At 43.2% G+C, this 21,903-nt stretch overlaps 1 long non-coding RNA gene across 1 annotated transcript; it reads left to right on the top strand.

Annotated features, from left to right (window-relative positions):
- Nucleotides 1-1,215: 1,215 nt before the first annotated feature.
- On the top strand, nucleotides 1,216-21,656 carry LOC115636515. Its single transcript, XR_003996973.1, has 3 exons — nucleotides 1,216-1,337; nucleotides 15,767-15,775; nucleotides 21,642-21,656. It is a non-coding gene; the product is annotated as an uncharacterized LOC115636515 (long non-coding RNA).
- Nucleotides 21,657-21,903: the final 247 nt, after the last annotated feature.

Raw genomic sequence — 21,903 nt, 5'->3', positions numbered from 1 at the left:
GGCTGCTCTCTAAAACAATGAGGCACAACTTTACCCACCTTCCTCTAGGCTGGTGGACTCTCTGCCGAACTGACTGATAGTATGCCCAGATTGCACTCTTCTCTGCAGAGCCCCCTGACTGTGAGCAAGACCTGGAGAAACCTCTGAGCATTTAAAGTGACAGCTTACAATTTCAATACAGTTTTCCCACACACTCACTAAAGCCTTACACTCCAACCCTTGGCTCCTTACACCAGTGCCAGCATTGTCTGTACCAATTGTCTGATCAGATACATTTTCTTTAAAGTTCCCATTTTCTCAGTGAGCTCCATTACCCCATATTACTCACACCTGATCAGCACAGCATCACAAGTGTAAACAGAGGAATGGTGGCTGAAGCATTGAGGGGGCATATAATTGTTTAGCATATCAGGCATGTAAATATCTTGCAATGCTGGCTACAAAAGTGCCATGTGAATGAATGCTTGGTCTTGCTTTCAGGTGACATTGTAAATAAGAAGCAGGCAGCAGTGTCTCCTGTCAATGTAAACAAACTTGTTTGTCTTAGGGTATGGCTACACTTGCAGCTGTACAGTGCTGGGAGTTAAACCTGTCTTCGTACAGCTGAGTAGGGAAAGCGCTGCAGTCTGTCCACACTGACAGCTGCCAGCGCACTGTCCTGGCCACATCTGCAGCATCTGCAGTGGCATTGGCAGCAGTGCATTATGGGCAGCTACCCCAGCGTTCAAGTGGCTGCAACGTGCTTTTAAAAGGGTGGGATGGAGTGTGACAGGGAGCGTGGGGGAGACAGAGAGTGGATTTTTGGAGCTGACACTGTGTCAGCACTCTGCCTTGCAAGTTCTGACCCCCCTCCCTCTTCCACCCCCCTCTCACTCACTGAAAGCAAACAGCATCTGTTTGGTTTTTTTTCCCCCTGACAGACCAAACAGGCAGCTGCTCCCCTCCCGCCAGCCTGTGCTGTTTCTCTCCCCAAGCAAACACTAGCTGTGGGTGTTCCACAGGGAGCCCCCCTGCCTCTGCTCATTCATAGCAAACAGGAGCTGTGTTTGTTTTTTTGATAAGCAGCTCCTGGAGCCCTGAGTTCACATCAAAACAAAGAGAGGCATCACAACAAAATAAAGAGCGGAACCTTCACTTAAAAGGATTATGAGAAGTTTCCGGAGGTCAGTCACTGTGTACTAAAGTTATTCCCTGTTTACACTTGCACTCCAGCGCAGCAGCAGCAGCGCTGTACTCTTTATTCCTCTCAGGAGGTAGAGTACAAGCAGCACTGTAGCCATGGAAATACAGCACTGTATGTCCCTTGCCAGTGTGGACGGGGAGTGAGTTACAGCGCTGTTGGTGGCTTTACTGCGCTGTAACTCTCAAGCGTAGCCAAGGCCTTTGTGATTGGCAGAATAAGTAGTAAGACCGAGTGGACTTGTAGTCTCTAAAGCTTTACATTGTTTTGTTTTTGAGTTCAGTTATGTAACCAAAAAAAAAAAAAAAATCTGCATTTGTAAGCTCCAGTTTCACAATAAAGAGAATGCACTTGAGTACTTGTATGAGGTTAATTGAAAGATAAACAAAAGAAATAGTATCATTTTTACAGTGCATTTGTAATAAAAAATAATATAAATTGAGCACTATGCACTTTGTATTCTTTGTTGTAATTGAAATAAATATTGAAAATTTAGAAAAAAATCCAAAAAAATTTAAATTGGTATTCTATTGTTATAAATGTGATTAATTGCAATTTTTTAAATCGTGATTAATTATTTTGAGGTAATTGCATGAATTAACTGCAATTAATTGACAGCTCTAATATTAATCCACTTGATAACTGACCAAAAAAATAGTAGCCAGGACCTACTTCCAAAGATATGGGGGAGCATTAACTGGCATTGAGGGGGAATGCTGTGGTGGGAGACACTAGGATGTTGTAGAGAGCAGTAAGTGTCACTGAGGAAGCATTGAGGGTGTGGAAGGAACAGTAACTGAAATTGATTGGGTGTAGGGGAAGGAATAACTGGAATTGGTGGTGAATGCTGCAGGTGGGAGCACTAACTGCCAGAGAGGGAGCACTGGAGTTGGGGGACCACTAATTTGTAGCATGGAAGGTATAGAATGTGTGGTGAGGTGAGGTGGTAAGGGGCAGCAAGGGGGTGCATACTGTGGGGGGGGAAGCAATAAGGGGCGAGAGGGTGTGTTGTATGTAAGTGGAGAGGCAGTAATGGGCAGTCGGTGGGGAGAAGATTTGCGCTGTGTGCAGTATGCAGGGGGGGGGCTGGGAAATTGGGGCACAGTGGGATGAGAGGAGTTTACAGTATTCCCTCCCAAGGGATAGCTCAGTGGTTTGAGCACTGGCCTGCTAAACCCAGGGTTATGAGCTCAATCCTTGAGGGGGCCATTTAGAGAAGTGGGGATTGGTCCTGCTTTGAGCAGGGGGTTGGACTAGATGATCTCCTGAGGTCCCTTCCAACCCTAATAATCTGTGATTTCTGTGAAGCAGCGGTGGAGGCTCCAGTACCTACCTCTCTGCCAGAGAGGCTGGAGCTAAGTCCGGGAGCCAGCCAGTTCTAGCAGCAGCAGCAGCTGAGGCTCTTCCTGCCCTCTCGGTGGGAGACTAAATACAGTTACTACAGCAACTGGACTTTCAGAGTCTGGTCAACAGTGCTGACTCAACACTGCCAGGTCCCCTTTTCGACTAGGCTTTCTGGCTGAAAACTAGACAGCTGGCAACTCTATATCAGACTGCTATGCTCTGTGTTCAGAATCACTGTGGCAGGATAGAGGGACTCTGGTGATTCCACTCCAGCTTCCCTCTCCTCGAGGTTGCGTAGGTGTTCAGAGGAAGTACTAGAGAGTACTGTTTGGGAGAAAAAACTGGGAGAATTTATTCATGGAGATCAGGCTTCACTCCCAGAAAACTGGACTGAATATCAGACTGGGGATTTTCTCTTTCTTTGTTCCTGTTCTTACAAAACTGCACACTTGAGGGCAGCAGAACTCCTGCATGTTCTCTCTATTCAGCCTGCTTTGGAGTATGCAGGAATTTTTTTTACACTGGAATGTCTGACACTGGAATTTCTTAAAGCTATAGCTCCCAAATATATGTCCAGTCACCAAAGGGGAAAAGCAAACAAAATCTCATTTGTCCACTGGTTTTGCTAACTGTCTGCTCTGTAGTTTTGTGTTTATTGAATTCTTGTTTCTTACAAGCAGAGTCCCATATGCTTATTCTGAAGTAGTTGAGAGATATCTTTACATATTATATATAGACGCCTAAGTGCTGGGTTCAGAGGAAAAGGAAGCATTCTGGTTGTAAATTAAAAAATTACCAACTGGTTCATTAGGAGAGAAATTCAAACTGCATTACCTGGAAAGCTCTCAGTAAAGAAGATAAGTTTCATGTGAAACCACTTTGAACTTCCACATCTAGCAAGGATTTTATAGCTATAAGCCACAACAGGCTGTGCATAAACAGAATACTGGTTCACACCCGACTGGTGTTGTGTGACAATAAGGGCAAAATATATGTGTCTTCAATCACCAGAGAAGGGTACCAGTTTCATAAAATGCACACTCTTTTATTGTAGTTATGAGTCTGGCTTTTTAAATTTAAAGACCTTGGCATCTTTGTGGTGGTTCAATGAAAACTTCCAACTCATGTGCTGCTGTCGATGAAGCCAACAATATGTTTCGCTGCATAAGAGATGAGCTGGAGAATAATCCTGAAGCTATTCCATGCCATTGTTTTGGCAGACATCACCAGGTGGCAGTGTTACACAGTCTTGCATGTTTTTTGTTATTATGCAAGTAAATTTTCTGTCTTGGAAGAAATGCTTGTGTTGTTGGTAGTTTTTGCTATTCAAGATCCTGTGTACAACAAGGGTCTCAAACTCAATTTGCCTTAGGGCCAGCGCCAGTACTCAAAACCTCCCAGCGGGTCAATAATGTCACTGAAGATGGTGTTCAGAAAAGAAAAGATTTATATTGTATTTTTTATTTTGAATTTATTAGAAATAATAAAACTGTCATACAACTTTATACAATTCTTTGTTTGCCAGACACCTGGCAATGCTTCAGTTCTGTCAGTTTGTTGATGTTTGGCCTCCATGACTGAGCAGTTGAAACCTTCAGGATTGTAGCAAGATGTGGATCAGATAGTTGTGTTTGGTATTTTAAACTTGTTTATATTCATTGTGGAAAAAAGTGATGCTGCCTCCATGGCTGACTCTGCCAGGCAACAATGATGATATCTCTGTCCCTCTCCCCCAGCCAATGGAAGCCGGGAGAGGGGCGGTGCCTACAGCAGACATTGCTGGAAGTGTGTCTGGCTCCTTCTCTCTTCCATGGGCTGCAGTAGGGAGGTTATTGGGCTGCAGATGGCCCATGGGCCAGGGGTTTAAGACCCTTGGTGTACAGTCAGTGGTCATGGGAAGGGAGCTGTGTGAGCAGCAAGAAAATTTGGAGAATGTTGGATTTATCTAGGATTCAATTACTTTGTTCTGCCTGAGCAAGATATATTCAAATATTGATAGTCTTTAATGACTGACCTATTCAGAGACAGATGCCGCAGCACCATCCCCTACCCCTTCGCACACGGACTGTGAAGAAAGAATATAGAAAGACATAAGAATACAGCTATTTCATAAAAATCAAACTGGGATTCATTAGTTATACATACAGAGTTCCCAAATCACCACAAAGGGAACAAGCTAAACATTAACTGGTGAGAAGTTAGAAACAATTTACCTGATGAACTGGCTATCCCCAGTTGTTCCCTATAGAATTTTCCTTTGAAGAATCTGGAATGGGCTGTTGGAGCTCTGAGGTGTGTGCTATCTAGGGCAGGGGTTCTCAACCTTTTTCTTTCTGAGGCCCCCCTCCCCCACAACATGCTATAAAACCTCCACAGCCCACCTGTACCACAAGTAGTTTTCGGCATATAAAAGCCATGACTGGCATTAGGAGGTAGCAAACAGCGCAATTGCCTTGGGATCCATGCCACAGGGGCCCCCAGGAAGCTAAGTTGCTCAAGCTTCAGCATCAGTCCCAGGTGGAAGGGCTCAGAATCCCAGGCTATATGATAAGACTTCAGCTTTCTGACCTGGGCCCCAGTGAGTCTAACACTGGCCTTGAATCCTCCCTGCCTACCACCCAGGGTCAGCCCAAGTTTCCCTGCTGCTTGCCCACAGAACCGCTCCCCCACATGCACCACCCCACAAAAAGGACTCTCTCAGCCAAAATAGGACCTATAGTCACCCTAGCACTATATCTTTAGTATGAGAAACTTTGGAGATGGCACAGTGATGACAGTGGAAGTGAGGTGAACTCAGAATTCTTGGTTCTCCAATGACCAGAGAAAACCAGGATATATTGTAGGAAGAACTTTTATAATGTGAGGTGTTTCAGCTAGGAGGCCATTTTCTAGTTCTCTGCTTAAGGACTTCAGAAGCTGAACTGAAGAAAGACAGAGGTGATGCTGATGGGCAGAGGAGACTATTTTGAACAGTTTGTAACCACAGTGCAGTCTTCTTTGGATGAAGGTTCACCTCTACAATTGGTCAATTCAGCCACTTATAAAACTCCAAAAATAGTACAAAATGCTCCAGCTCATCTCCTCAGCAACACAGACTACTCCAAACACTCCTGTGGGGCCAGGATCTGACCACTGAGTCTCTGCATGCACTACAGTGAGAAACATGTTAATGGTTCCTTTTGCAACCACTCAGCCAGCAATCACAACGTGTTGGGGGGGGGGGAGGAATAGCAGGACAATGGCCCTACCTCCTCTGTGCTCCTTCTACTTTGCTCCTCTCTGCCTCTTTGGGGGGGGGGGGGGCTACCACCCTGGGGTCTGTACACTGGAGACATATTACACGAGACATATTGGGGGAAAGTTAACCAGTGCTTTATCCCACCAACAGCCCTGATCTGACCTGAGGTATGTAAGGTAGAAGGATGTTTGTGCCCTTTTGAGTGGTGAGGTCTCATTTATGCAGTGTGGGGAGCTCAGATGTGGCTCTGACATTGGCTAAAAATCTTAAACATAAAGTCAAAATATAACTGAACAATATCCAACACAAGCTATAGGAAGTCTGACACAGGAACAAACTGTCATTGCATGACTGATCATCCTAAGAGTAGATGCAGGTGCCTGGCAACTTCTTAAGGATTTTTTTTAGATGTTAATCTTTCTATGAATGTCCCACACAATGGCTGAACCTGGTTTCTGTTTTTTTAATATATGTAGTTATATATTTATATTTGTAAAATTAATAGAAAATTATACCAAAATACCAGATTCATCATCATAATACACAAATATAAATAAAGAGAGTTAGGATAAAGGAAGGGAAGGGGAAGTGATGTATCAATCTTCAGGGTCTACATTTATCATAGACCTCTAAAAAGACAGCACAAATTGCTTTAAATTTTTTGGGCATTCCCTTTCTGTGGAAAGACAGTTGTTTATTAGCTGAGAGTTCAGCCACATCACTGAGCCAGGCAACAATATGTTTTAGGGATTGACTTGTCCATTTTTGCAGGATTAATTTTTTAGTGACCACAGGCACTCCCAAAACATATGAGCTAATCTAGCAACAAAGCATTACATTGCCAACCGCAATCAGTATTTATGAGGCCCTCTACCATTGACCTATGTAGGGATCAGTATATCTGGAAAAGTGTCTCAGGTCTACAGTTGCTTTCAACATTATATAGAATTGTCTTTCATTGGGCTGGATATAATTTGAGAATAGAGACATGGATACACAACTATGAAGCTTTGGCAAAGGTTTTTGGGCCAGAAAATCTTGAAAGGCTACTGCTGGCCAAGTAAACCCAGGAAGTTTCCTCCAAAATTATAAGAGTTCTGGAGGTTCTGCAGCTCTCAGTGCATCTGGTCAAAATACATTCATAACTAAATTGTTGCTGAACAGCTAATCTCTCCACTTCAAGTTTTTGCCATTGATTTTATGGATAGCATTGCTCCATATGGCAGCATCTGAATGGAAGAACAAATGGAAGCAGAACTTTTTAGCCAAGTTTGACCAAGCTTGCCTTATTGCTGTTATTTTGGGAGCTCTGGAACCATCACATCTATAATAATTTGATCCTACAATACCTGTAAGGAGGAGAGGATATACCAATTCTTGTTCATTCTGAAGCAAAGTGGGGTGTTTGTGGTCTTAACAAAAAGGAGATACAATAATTATCCAAGTTGGGAAAACAAAATCCTCTCAGAGATAGGGGAGTTATAATTTGTTCAGAGACAGTCTACATTCTTACCTGTGCCTCAAAGGAATTTTCAGAAAATGTTACTGACTTGCTTAAAATAATTGAGGAATAGAAAGAAGGGGGACTTCCCAGGTCATACAAAATTATGGTAAGGACATTAATTTTCAGTATATCAATTTTACCACAGCAACTGAGAATTAACAAACTCCATCTCCACAAATCATTAGCCACTTGGACAATAATTGATTCTATATTTATCTTAGAGATGTCCTGAATAGTTCAGGGAATCAGTATTCCTAAATATTTCATGTAAAAGCATTGCCACTCAAATTCCCAATTTGAGAAAAAGCCTTTGTGGGCATATTTGTTAATAGCTAAGATTTCTGATATCCCCAATTAATTTTATATCCTGACAGGTGTCCAAGCTTAACAGTAGTAAGGTCAAGAATGGTAATCTTGAGTTGGGTTTAGATACAAACACAAGAGCATCATCTGCATAAAGCATAATTTTGTTCTCTATTTGGTCCACCCTGATGTCATGAACATGTTAATTTGCTTGGATGGCAATAGCTAAAGTTCTACAGCAAAATCAAACAGAAAAGGAATAAGATGGCAGCCCTGACTCACTCATCTCTGTAATGGAAATACCACCTTTGGTAACTACCCTAGAAGTTGGGCTGGCGCATAAGAGCTTAAATCAAGCAATACATTAGTTACCAAATCCAAATGTTGCTAACATGTGAAAAGATAGTCAATGACTATGTGGTCAAAGGCTCTTTCTGAATCTACCAAAATGACAGCTAAGGGTTCTTTAGAATCTGTAGAAGCGGCAATAACAGCAATCAGTTGACACAAGTTATCTGAGCCATGTCTTATGAAGGAAGCTCACCTATTTATGTGTATAATGTGGGTGAGAGAACTCTATCCAATCTAGTAGCAAGAGCTTTAAATAATAAAATCTTATCATAATTGAAAAAAGAAATTGCCCTGTAATTACTACATAGTTCAAGATCTTTCCCAGGTTGAGGAATAACTGAAATTATAGCTTCTCTTTCAGTATGAGGGAGAGTTTGCTCATTCTTGGCCTCATTGAATGTATTCAATAATATAGGAGTTAAAGTTTCAGAGAACTTTGTTAAATTCGACTGGAAACCTATCTGCACCAGAAGTCTTTCCAACCTTCAGATCTTGAGTCAGTTCTGTGATTTGTAATGTAGTATCTAAAAGAGTTCCTTCTATGGCAGAGACAATCCACTAAAAATGTTATCTAGGGCATCTTTAATGATTCCTTCTTCAGCTAAATATAGTTTTGAATAAAACTGTTAAACTATGTACAACACAGACATGAATAATAATCTTATTTCTGTTAGCATTTTGCTTAAGCTCTTTCACCAGATTGAGACATTTTGCTTCAAACAGAATATAGCAAACTCAGCCTTCTGAGACAGTCATTTGTTGATTTCATATCATAGATTGATGAAGGTTCTGTTTTTCTCTGGGCAGGGGCCTTAATCTCCTTTCCAAGTGTATCAATTCTATGCTCTTTTGATTTTTTTGAAAGGTGGCCTATAAAGTGGGGTATGGCTACATTTGGAATTTCAAAGCGCTGCCCCGGCAGCGCTGCGGGAGTGCTGCCCCGGCAGCGCTTTGAAGTGTGAGTGTAGTCAGAGCGGCAGCGCTGGGAGAGAGCTCTCCCAGCGCTGCATGTAAACCACATCCCTTACGAGTGTAGCATGCAGCGCTGGGAGCTCCCAGCGCTGCTCCCCTGATTACACTGACGCTTTACAGCACTGTATCTTGCAGCGCTCAGGGGGGTGTTTTTTCCCACCCCAGTTGCAGCGCTGTAAAGTGTGAGTGTAGCCAAGGCCTGATGAAGCTTTCCAAAGTGTGGCAGCTGATGAAGTGGTGAGGGCATTTGTTTTGTTTTTTTTAAAGTTCTAAATCCTGATTATCACACAACAAAAAGGTAGTTAATCTCCACATTTTAGTAGGGGATGCATATCCTGGAGGCCTAAAAGACTATGTATGGAGCCTTGAGCCTGGTCAATTATAACAATACTACCAATACCACAATCAGTGACAATTGATCAAGTGATGTGACACTAATAGTCCAATTTTGCATATGTTTAATTAGCAGCAGAAAAAACCTACAGCCAGAGACTACAGGAATCACCTACTCTCCATACATTTTGTATACCTAAATCAGTCAAGTATAGTACTAGTGTTTTTATAAGGAGATGGAGAAGATTTATCAAAGATTAGTGCTAAAGTTTTGTTAAAGTCTTCATCTGTAATAGGATGATGGCCCACATCATTTATACTTAAAAAAATTTGGAATGATCCTAGTCTGGCCCACAGAAATTGGCAAAGGTGATTACAAAATTGCCAGTTTCAGGTATGATAAGTAAATCTGCCCTCCCTGTCATACCTTGTGCTCAGAATATTGACAGTAAACTTTTAATGTATTAGTATAGCAATGCCCCTTGCTTTAGAATTAAAGCAACTAGAAGCTGAGAGGCCTAGCCCACCTCTCTTCCTTTTATAAGCTTCAAGTTCTGTCAGATGTGTCTCCTGGAGCATGGCTGTGTCAGCATTCTCTTTTGTAAAGAGTGAGTGTATTTTTCATATTTTAATAGGGTTATTAAAACCCTTGATATTCCAGGAGACATTTAACTATTGCAGCTAGCATTGATCAAGTATATTGGCTAAAATATACAGTTGTTTTGTGAATAATTGAGAAATTGCAAATTTTCCTGAGCAATACACAGTTCTTGCATATCTAAGGGTACGTCTTCACTACCCGCTGTTTCGGTGGGTAGCAATCGATTGCTTGGGGATCGATATATCGCGTCTCATCTAGACGCAATATATTGATCCCCGAACGCGCTTATATCGATTCTGTAACTCCACCAACCCGAACGGAGTTGCGGAATAGACAGGGGGAGCCGCGGACATCTATCCTGCCCTGTGAGGATGGTGAGTAATTTGATCTTAGATACTTCGACTTCAGGTACATTATTCACGTAGCTGAAGTTGCGTATCTAAGATAGATTTTCCCCCGTAGTGTAGACCAGCCCTGAGAAGCAAAAATTATATAATCCAGGGGTAAGGTGTCACTTGCCAGTACATATTCTACAGGAGTGGGAAGGAAATTCCCAGTATGGGAGGGTAACAGGAGAGGGACAGGAAGACTAATTAATAAGTGAGAAAACAAAATGGAAAAAGATAGTGAAGACAAATACACAGTAGTACCATACACTCCAAATGAAGAATGTGTTTAAATGGTCCAAAAATAAACATGACACCCAGAGAGGACCTCTGGATTAAGTAAAACTTAGAGACCCTCACAGCCACTGAGGCCCCAAACATTACAACTATAGTAATTACCTATTATCAATAGAACCTTGATATATTAGTCCATAAGGAAAAACCATCTAATAAAGCAATTTATATATATATAAAATATACTTACTAATCAAATTACAGATTTTACTCTGATGCTCCTTTCCCATGAGTTAAGGCTACAGGAAGTAAATTGATAGTATTCCTTTAAATCCTTTAACCCTGATGAGAGAGAGAAGAAAAGCAACTAGTGCCAGTCAGCTTATTTAGATCCACCATATTGGAGATATTTGTTTGCCTCCTGAGAGGAACTGAATGATACTCCTCATAGGATATCAGGGTTGGACGGGACCTCAGGAGGTCATCTAGTCCAAGCCCCTGCTCAAAGCAGGACCAATCCCCAAACAGATTTTTGCCCCAGTTCCCTAAACGGCCCCCTCAAGGGCTGAGCTCACAACCCTGAGTTTAGCAGGCCAATGCTCAAACCACTGAGCTGTCCCTCTCCCACATGCTTCCTCTTCTGAATGCAGAGTGTTCCTGGGTATTTAACAAATTACTTCTAGATCCTATTCCTAGCCAATTGTTTTTCTTGATGAAAAGCTGTCCTTATTGCAACCACATCACAGGTATATCTTTAAAGAGCAGTATTTTAATGCGGATTCTCCCCATAACAGCTCCTTTTCCTGCCTCTGGATTTCTGCAATATAAGCTCCTGAGTGGGTAAACTTCAGGATCAGTCCCCTAGGCTGAGCTCTTGCAGCTAGCTAGGGGGTAAAACAAAAATCTACTGGCAGATCAAACAACTTGGTTATCAATTTAGAGATAAATTGAGAGCTTTTACCTTTCTCTAAACTGTCAGGGACACCCACAATCCTGATGTTACATTGTTGTGAGGGGCTTTCTAGAGCAATTAGCTTGGTCTTAGTAGTCTTGACATCATTACAGTTCTCATAATCTGCCATTTGTTCTCTTTAAACTATCTGGCACTTCAAAATTCTGTGTTTGGCTTCACCCATGCATCTGGATAGAGCTTGTAGTAAACTCTGAATCTCACACATGATGTTCTGAAGGGTAGAAATTGTAGATTTAATTTCAACAGTATCTGCAGCCACCTGTTGTAGCACAGCCATCCCCTGAATTCCATCAGGCTCAGGCACCAGTTTGTTTGTAAGAAGAGGAGGCAGGTCTCCTCTGTTTTTTTCAGAGCTTTCAGTTTTGGAGAGTAAGATGCAGAGTCATCTTGTGGGTCAGAAGCAATATTGCTTGGGGTTGGAGGATGGGCTTTAGTGGATGATGTTTAAGGATTCCCTGTGGGCTTTTCAGAGCTCAAACAATTTGTAGCCACTCCAGTTGTAGCCAGCTCTGATGTCTACCTAAACCTGGCTTTCATGGATTGTTAAAGTTTGTGGGAGGAACAACTGTCACTAGTTGGTAAAGGGTTATCTGTTCTCACCCTTTTGGATTCTGCATCTTTTGGCCCCATTAAGGCAATTTTTTTAGATTAATTTACTCTGAACTAGGGCTGTCAAGTGATTAAATGTTAACCACTATTGCACAATTAAAAAAATTGTGATGAATCATGCAATCACACTGTTAATATAATACCCTGTTTTTAAATATTTTTGGGTTTTCTATATTTTCAGATATATTGACTTCAGTTACAACACAGAATACAAAGTGTACACTGCTCTTTTATATTTTTATTAAAATATTTGTGTTGTAAAAACCAAAAGACATAGCTGAATTGAAAAATACTAATACAAACACTGTAGTACAATCTCTTTATCATGAAAGTTGAACTTACAAGTGCAGAATTACGTACAAAAAAAACCTGCAGTCAAAAATAAAAGAATGTAAAACTTAGAGCCTACAAGTCCACTCTGTCCTACTTCTTGTTCAGCCAATCTCTCAGAAAAAGCAAATTTGGTTACAATTTGCAGGAGATAATGCTGCCCACTTCTCATTTACAGTGTCACGTGAAAGTGCTAACAGGTATTAGCATGGCACTGTTGTAAACATCTTGTGATGCTGGCTACATGGCAGATGTGCTAAAGATTCTGTGGCAAAGCTCTGTTCTCTCTGTAGGTCCCACTCTTCCTGGCAGATTTTGTTAGCCTCAGAGGCTCACTGTGACCCTCCACATTTTCTCTCTAGAGAGAAAGGTCACAGCCTACTGAACCATTTTCATCATAAGCCAGCAAGGGAGGTGAGGAGAAGCAACCCTCCCTTGCAGTCTCTGTTGTCTCCCAGTCTTGGTGGTTAATTCAGGGGAGCAGAAGGGGGAGCCCAGGGACCCTAATAGTATAAGCTATGGTAACTGACCTTTTGAGAACATGACACATACAATTCCCTGGGGCACTTCCCCACAGCAGCCCCCACTTCCTCAATAACTACTTCACCCTTACCTCAAGGCTTGCTTCCTTCCTTGTGCCTGATATGGTTTGTATTGCTCAGTTTCTCCAACAGCACAGCTTCATCCTACAGCTCCTGACACACATGCACAGATATCAGCTCACAGAGCAATAGACCATTAACCAGGGTGTCTATTTTCCACACCCAAGTCCCATTCAGCTGGATATTTTGAACATGTAGAGACACAGTAGTGTATAGGTACTGGTAGAAAGGTGTCATTTTCAACTATCAGAATAGCATGTTCTTCACTTTCTGCATCACAGATCTAATATTCTGAGAGAAGTCAAGTGCAGTCTGTCCACAAAGCTCTTGGTTTGACAAATTCCCAGAAGCAAATGGGAGATGTTTTTATCAGATCGGGCACTTGTTTAATTGTGCTTTGACTTTTTGCTTTCTGTTGTGTGTTGTATTTTGACTTAGTGGTAGCAGGGCTCATGCTAAACCCAGGGCTCATGCTAAAACTGGCTTACTAGTGCCCAAATCTTGCTCTCATTGGAAACAATATATTATACATATAAAATGATGGGGTCTAAATTAGCTGTTAACATTCAAGAAGGAGATCTTGGAGTTATTGTGGACAGTTCTCTGAATACATCAACTCAGTGCAGCAGCAATCAAAAAAGCAAACAGAATGTTGGGAATCATTAAGAAAGGGATAGATAATAAGACAGAAAATATCTCATTGCCTCTGTATAAATCAAGCACTAACTCTGCCTCCAAGTGCTTCTCCTGCATTTCTTCCTCCAAGTGCTTCACCTCTGCTTCCAAGTGCTTCATTTCCAAGTTCTTCTCCTCTCTCTTCCAACTTCCACCTCCAAGTGCTTTGCTTCTAGTGGTTGTCTCCCTCCTTTCTGGCTTCTACCAAGTGGTATCAAGTCAAGGGCTTGTCTAGGAGTATGGTGTTTTGACATCGGTATAACATGCTGATCAAGTGTCTGATCAACAGGTATATCAAGTGGGGTCCCACAGGGATCAGTCCTGGGTCTGGGATGGGGGGGCAGGGACCTCGCAGGTGGGGCCGGGCGGCACAGCCCGGTGGGGGACCCTGCAGAGCGCGCTGAGCAGGAGAGACTCTCCGAGGACGGGGGAGTATCCACACCTCCAGGAAACCTGCAGGAGTCCTGAGCTGGTTAATCTGGGGGGGAAATGGGAGGAGCCATGGGCGTGGCCAAGGGAGGAGCCGGGGGCATGGCAAGGGGAGGAGCCAAGGGAGGACGCCTTTTTTATGTTTGCTCCCCCTACACTGAAAACCTGGTTATGCCACTGCTTCAAACCACAATTTGAGGACTTCAGTAACTCAGACATAGGTTAGGGGTTTGTTACAGGAGTGGGTGGGTGAGATTCTATGGCCTGTGTTGTGCAGGGAGTCAGACTAGATGATCATAATGGTCCCTTCTGACCTTAAAGTCTATGAGTCTGAGTCTATAAATTCCTTTCTGCCTCAGTTAGAACTCAGCCTCAGTTAGGGCATCCTGGCACTGGGATCTCGGTTGGGGGACGGATTCCATCCTGGGAAATCTTCATTTCCTCATCCCCTCCCTGCATTTCCATCCTGAAGCTGGATGTCTGGGCTTGATCTGGGTCTGTCTTCTTTGTGGTGTGCCACTTTGGGAAGACTGGTTTTTCTAAGGTTTCAGTTCCTGACCTCAACCTCATGTACAGGGCTGCCCTACTCTAGCTTAGCATTGTCTGTACCAATTGTCTGATCAGACTTTAAAGTTCTAAGATAGAGTAGCTATTTCATTTCCACAAAGCTAGAGGGGGAAAAAATAAACTTCTTGTTGGACTCCCTGGCTTGGTAGGCTGAACCCTTTTCGTGCCTGAACCCTCTCAGGCAGCAAAGAAAAGAAAGAAAAAACTCCCTGGCTTAGCAGGCTGCCAAAAGGAAAAATGTGTCCTTTTAAAATCCTGAGATCTGTGCCTCTGGTTCAAAATGATCCCACCACCATGCCACCATGTCAAGACTGATTCCCCACTCTGGCACTTTGAGTGCAGAAGGTGGGCCTGTAAGGTTTTTAAAAATTTAATACTGGCCATCCCAGGCTTGTATTAAACTCCCAAGGTTATGTTTTTTTCTCTGACCTTGGCTGGGTAGATGCTGCCACCACCCAAATGCAGAACCCCTTGGAATCCAGGAAGGCACACCTGGGAATTCCTTCCTGTGAGGTACCCTCAAGCCCTCCCTCCCCCCCGGGGAAGAGCTGAGAAAGAAAACAAAGAGATCAGCTGTTGCCACCAGCTAATTAAAAACATGTGCGCAAGCCTCTTAGCACACCAACAAATCCAATCCTGTTTTTTAAAAGGTAAATTTTATTAAGAACCAAAAAAGAAAACACAACTGGATCTTAGGCTTTTACTAGATTTAAAAATTCCACTTGCAGAAATTAAACATCAAGAATAACCTTCTTGAGGTCCTGCTTAAAGGTTACAAGCAAAACAAAAGCATTTGGGGTTAGCACAGAGGAGACTACAAGTCTTACAAAATTTAAAAAAAAACACCTTATCATATCTTTCTAGACATTTCTGATCTACTTATATAGCTGGGTTTCCAAATAAGCAATTTCTAGGTATGATTCTAATGATTTTCATACCTGGCCTTCAGGTTCTCACAGTATAACTGTTGCCCTGTTCCCCTCTTCCCTGGAGAACAACAGACAGACAGAAAGGGAAAGGTTTTTTGTTTTTTCCCCCCAATTTTAAAAAGGTCTTGCCTTCCCATTGTCTTTTTTTGATCAAGTGCCCACTCCCTTCCTTTACCTGTGGACTTTTTTTTTTTTACCTTTTACAGGTAAAGCAAGTAGAGAACAGTTACTAACAGGGATTTATAGCTAACTGGCTGACTGGGTGTCCATAAAAGGGAGCTACCACCCTTAATTTATCACAGATGCTGAAGACTTTCCTGGGCCAGCATCTGCATGACTGGGACAAGTATTTACCCCACCTGCTGTTCACATACAGGGAAGTACCCCAGGAACCCATGGATTTCTCTCCTTTGCAATTGCAATATGGAAGGGGAGTGAAGAGACCCCTGAACTTGATAAGGGATGAATGGGAGAGGAAGGCCTCCCCCGATGGAGAAACAGTGATGGACTGACTTTCTAGGAAAAGCTTGTTGAGCTAATGGGTCTGGCCAGGGAGAACCTAGCCCGGGCCTAAAGGAGGCAGAAGGTCTGGTACGACCTCTCAGCCTATGGCACCGGGGACCAGGTGAAGTTTCTCATCCTGATGAGGAAGAATAACTTGCAAGCTGCCTGAGACAGGCCCTTCAAGGTCATCAAGCAGCTGAATGAGAACAAGGGGGTGGAACTGCCCAATCAGACACACAGCCACCGAGGGCACCAGGTCAACATTACGGAGCCGTACTGTGACAGGGAGAGGCTGGTACTGGCCAAGTGTGGCCAGTGGGGGAAGGGGGAAGTTCCCCTGGTGAGTCTCTTCCCTGGAACAGGAGCCAACTCCTTGCTAGAATCAATTCCCCTCTCTGACCAGCTAACCCCTGCCAAGCAGGCAGAGATCAGAGAGGTGCTGCATTTGCACCAACAGCTGTTTTCCAACCAGCCTGGGCTCACTAACTAAGCCGTCCATTGGGTGGAGCCAGGAACTGGCTCTCTCATCACGTGTTCCCCATTCAGTGTAACTGGGAACACAGCCCAGGCCCTGGATGGAGAGGTTAGAGACATGCTGGCTTTAGGGGCGATCCAGCCATCCACTAGCCCCAAGGCCTTTTCCATGGTGCTGGTCCCCAGGAAAGGTGGGTCGACCTGATTCTGTGTAGCCTAATGGAAAGCTCAGTGCCATCACCATGTCTTGTGCCTGTCCCATGCCTAGGTCTTTTGGGAAAGGAGGCATAACTGTTGAACTTCTTTCTGACTGCTGCTGGCAGCCAGTACAACTTAAAGCAGCATGAAGACTGCTCCAGTTTAGGGAAGAGCAAATGTTTCATAAAGCAACCTTTGCACACCCCCTCCTTTGTTATGTGCCCTCTGCATTTGTAGCTAGGGATTTGGATCCATATCTTCATTTCTATCAGTTAATACTGGCTTCAAGACTAAGCTTGATAAGTTTATGGAGGCGATGGTATGGGATAGCCTATTTTTGTCCATTAATTGATCTTTGATAATTAGCAGGTAAATATGCCCAATGGTCTGTGATGGGATGTTAGATGGGGTGGGATCTGAGTTACTACAGAGAATTCTTTCCTGGGTGCTGGCTGGTGAGTCTTGCCCACATGCTCAGGGTTTAGCTGATCGCCATATTTGGGATCAGGAAGAATTTTCCTCCAGGGAAGATTGGCAGAGGACCTGGAGGTTTTTCACCTTCCTTTGCAGCATGGGGCATGGATCACTTGCTGGAGTATTCTCTGCACCTTGAGGTCTTCAAACCACGATTTGAGGACTTCAATAACTCAGACATAGGTTAGGGGTTTGTTACAGGAGTGAGTGGGTGAGATTCTGTGGCCTGCATTGTGCAGAAGTTCAGACTAGATGATCATAATGGTCCCTTCTGACGTTAAGTCTGAGTCTATGAGATTCTAGACAAGTTGAGGGGCACTTGGTACCCCATAACCAGGGATCTTACCAAAGGCTACCAGCAGATGCCTTTGGATTCAGATGCCAGGTTGAAACCTGCTTTTGTCACCCCTTTGGAGCTGTACAAATCCCTGGTCCTACCTTTTGGCTTCAAGGAGGTGCCAGTCACCTGCCAGCACCCAGGGGATCAGTTACTGAAGGGGATGGAGACTTTTACCATAACATACATTGATGATATTTGTGTCATTAACCAGACCTGAGAGGACAATGTGTCCCCGGTAAAGAGGGGGCTGGGTCATCTCCAGGATGCAGGGCTGACTGGAAAAGTTGGCAAGTGCAAGGTCGGGATGGCAAAAGTGTCATACCTGGGCCACAAGGTGGGGATGGCAAAAGTGTCATACCTGGGTCACAAGGTGGGGAGCAGCTGCCTAAAGCCAGAACCAGCCAAAGTGGAGGCAATCAGACACTGGCCCATTCCCCACACTAAAAAACAGACCCAGGCCTTTATTGGGATGGTGGGGGCACTACCAGAGGTTTGTGCCTCACGTTAGCTCTCTGTCAGCTCCCATCACTGAGCTATGCAAGAAGGGTAAGCTAGACAAGGTTCAACAAGGACAAGTGCAGAGTCCTGCACTTAGGGTGGAAGAATCCCATGCACTGCTACAGATTAGGGTCAAAGTTAGAATCAGGACTCACAATTTGTCAGACCACTCTGTTTTATTAGTGCAGCACTCCGCCAATAACACCCAGATAATGAGAGCACCAAGCAAGGCACAAACTATCTTATTTATACAGATAAAAGGGTGAGCACTTAACAAGATAACAAAGGAATCAGAATCTGATAAGTTTACCTGGGCTAGGCATGCATATCTTATTTCCTTACTAACTATTACAGCTCCTCTGTTAATGTTTCACCATTAGCACCCTTGTTTATGCCTAATGTTTCTTTTCCTGGCACCTGTATTTCAACATTTCTTATTTCTGCTTAAAAGTACATACAACATTTCTTTAATCCATTCTTATTTTTACAATTTAATTCATTCTACTTTCACACTAGGGACCAAATGGCTAGGCAGTAGTTCTGCAGAAAACGATCTAGGGGTTACAAGGGATGAGAAGCTGGATCTGAGTCAACAGTGTGCCCTTGTTGCCAAGAAGGCTAACAGCATTTTGGGCTGTATCAGTAGGAGCACCTCAACCAAACTTCATACATTGCTGTGTACAGTATTAAATTGTTTGTTTAAAACTTATACTGTTTTAAATATATATAATATAGTCTTTTGTCTGGTGAATTTTTTTCCCCTGGAACCTAACTCCCCCTATTTAAAATAATTCTTATGGGGAAACTGGATTCACTTAACATCATTTCACTTAAAGTTGCATTTTTCAGGAACATAACTACAACGTTAAGCGAAGAGTTACTGTAATTAATTCCTGCGGAGCAAACAGCTGTGCATCTCTCTCTCAGTGTTACAGAGGGCGGACAATTTATGAGTTTACTCTGTATAAGCTTTATACAGAATAAAATGGATTTATTTGGGGTTTGGATTCATTGGGAACTGAGTGTCTGGGTGCTAGAGACAGGAATACTTTCTAAGCTGTTTTCAGTTAGTCTGTAGTTTTGGGGGGACATGGTTCAGACCATGATCTGTGTTTGTAGCAGGCTAGCGTGTCTGGATCAACAAGACAGGGCACTGAAGTCTCAAGCTGCCAGGGAAAACAGGCTCAGAGGTCGTCTCAGCACATCAGGTGACAGTCTCAAGGGGGAATCTGTGACCCAACCCATCACAGGCTCACATCTGGGATTGCTACAACTACTGGCTTCTAGCTTTCAGCAGTGGAAGACACCTGCTGCCAGACCTTAGACTCTAAATACTGAGCACAGCAGATGTGTATCACCGGCCAGAGATATTCTGTTCTTCCATTTTGTGATTATTTATTTGGAGTTTATGGGGTGGGGATGATAATGTAATATAAATCATTTCATTAATTTTATTTTTTGCATGTTGAAGGAAGGGGGACACTTTGTTTGGGTGCATGCAAGGTATTTTTTAGAGCTGGTCATGAACTTTCCATTGGAACGATTTTCTGATGGAAAATAAATTTCTGAAAAAAAAATTTTCTCAGGAAAATTTTAATTTTTGCTGAAAATTGTTATTTTCCCATTGTGAAAGTAAAAAAATGAAACATTTCATTACAATTTATTTAGACTCAATCAGAATACTTTATTGTTTGAATTGACTTTGAAACATTGCATTTTCAGTCAGTTTAACCAAACTTTAAATTGTGTTTCCATATCTTTGCATTGCCTCATTGGAATTGTAGTTCAGGCCCCAATTCTCTCCTATGGGCAGGGCTTCTTGGACAATTGTATCTTCCCACAATTCGCTCTGAATGAGCTGTGCTGTGTGTGGCACTGGCAAACTAGGTGCCAGCTTATGTCTAGGTACCCATGTCACACTTGGATAGTGACAGTTATATAGGGTTAGTGCTGTGGTGTTTTATTGATGCTTCAGGGTTGTTAATGCTGATAGTGCTGCTGTTTTTGGAATGCTAATGTCAGCTGCACTAGCAGACAGACCTTGATGTTATTCATAAGAAATACCACAGGCTCAGTTCAGTGGTGAAGGCACTCAACCAGTTTTTGTAGACAAAAGCACAGTCCTGGGAGCTACAGGTACACTAACAAATGTATGTATGCGACAAGGGTACCACTTCAATCAGCCATCCCCTAGACTAGTACAAAGTTGCTCCGCCTATGATTTCTCATTTTATACATTGATACAAACAAGTTACATATTGCACTCCAGATGCTGTTAGTTGCCACCCTTAGTACCTGCTAGTTTGAACAAAACATCCTCATTATCCATTATCCTGTCATCTCATTCTTATTTTTTCAAGGGGTCAGTGTGTTCTTGTACCATCTCTTTTAAATATGTTTATTTAGTGACTGGAGAGATCTGTGTGTTTTTTGTACCATCCTCTCTGGTTAGCAATGTGCTTACTTGGTTAGCTGACACTGAGTGTGTTACTGTTCTGCCAAGGCCAAGCCTCCTCTGGTTCACAGCATTTGGTTCATACTGCTAGTTATGTCTACAGTCCAGCAGTGCCAGCACAAACCTGGAACTTGTCTGGTTCACCTGAGTGTTAGTATTATTAAAATAGTTAAGAGAATTATAAAATGTGTTTAGTGTTTAGACTTTATCGAATGCTTGTAATTTGCTGCATGCATTAATCTCATTTATAGAATTTATATCCAATTGTGACATTCCTCTCTGGTGTTATCTGGATGGGTTATCTGCGATCACCTTGATTCTGGGATCCAGGCTTACCCTGCTCTGCTGTGAGATCCCCCAACTCCTGGGCAGCTCACGCACAGCCTCTAGCATGTAAGCTGCTCCTTGGATTGTGCAACCGAATAACACCAGCCAATATCTCCGGTCCCAGACACAACCTTAGGAATCTCCATCTTACAGCGTACAGTTATGCCCGCTGGATGCTGTAAGCTTATATGAGTTTGTCAATTTAACAAAGAAATTGATATGTACCAGGCTTGTTATCCCAAGAGCAGTCTCTGACATGCTTCAAACCAAATACACTGCTTCAAGTAAAATAAACAAACAGATTTAATAACTACAAAGATAGATTTTAAGTAATTATAAGTCAAAACACAGTAAGTCAGATTTGTTCAAATGAAATAAAAGCAAAATGCATTCTAAGCTGATCTTTACACTTTCAATTCCCTTACAAACTTAGATGCTTCTCACCACAGGCTGGCTGGTTGCCCTTCAGCCAGGCTCTCCCCTTTGGTCAGTGCCTCAGTCGCTTAGTGGTGATGTCTGTAGATGGAGGTGGAAGACAGAGGAAGAGCATGGCAAATGTCTCTCCCCTTTATCATGTTCTTTCTTCCCTCTTGGCTTTGACCCCGCCCCCCTTCAGAGTCAGGTGAGGATTACCTCATCACAGTCCTGAACTGACCAAAGGAATGGGGGTGACTCACTTGAGAGTCCAACAGATCCTTTGTTGTTGCCTAAGCCAGGGTATGTCTACATCTAAAATTTTGCAGCGCTGGTTGTTACAGCTGTATTAGTACAGCTGTATAGGGCCAGCCCTGCAGAGTGGCCACACTTACAGCAACCAGCGCTGCAAGTGGTGTTAGATGTGGCCACACTGCAGTGCTGTTGGGCGGCTTCAAGGGGGGTTCGGGGAACGCGAGAGCAAACCGGGGAAGGAGACCAGCTTCGCCGCGGTTTGCTCTCGCGTTCCCCAAACCCCCCTGCAAACCGCAGGGAAGGAGACCTGCTTGCTCGGGGTTCGGGGAACGAGAGAGCAAACCGGGGAAGGAGACCAGCTTCGCCGCGGTTTGCTCTTGCGTTCCCCGAACCACTCTGCAAAC

The sequence above is a fragment of the Gopherus evgoodei genome, chromosome 1 (genome assembly GCF_007399415.2).
Source record: "Gopherus evgoodei ecotype Sinaloan lineage chromosome 1, rGopEvg1_v1.p, whole genome shotgun sequence".
Lineage (NCBI taxonomy): Eukaryota > Metazoa > Chordata > Testudines > Testudinidae > Gopherus > Gopherus evgoodei.
This window is presented reverse-complemented; position numbering and strand designations above follow the sequence as displayed.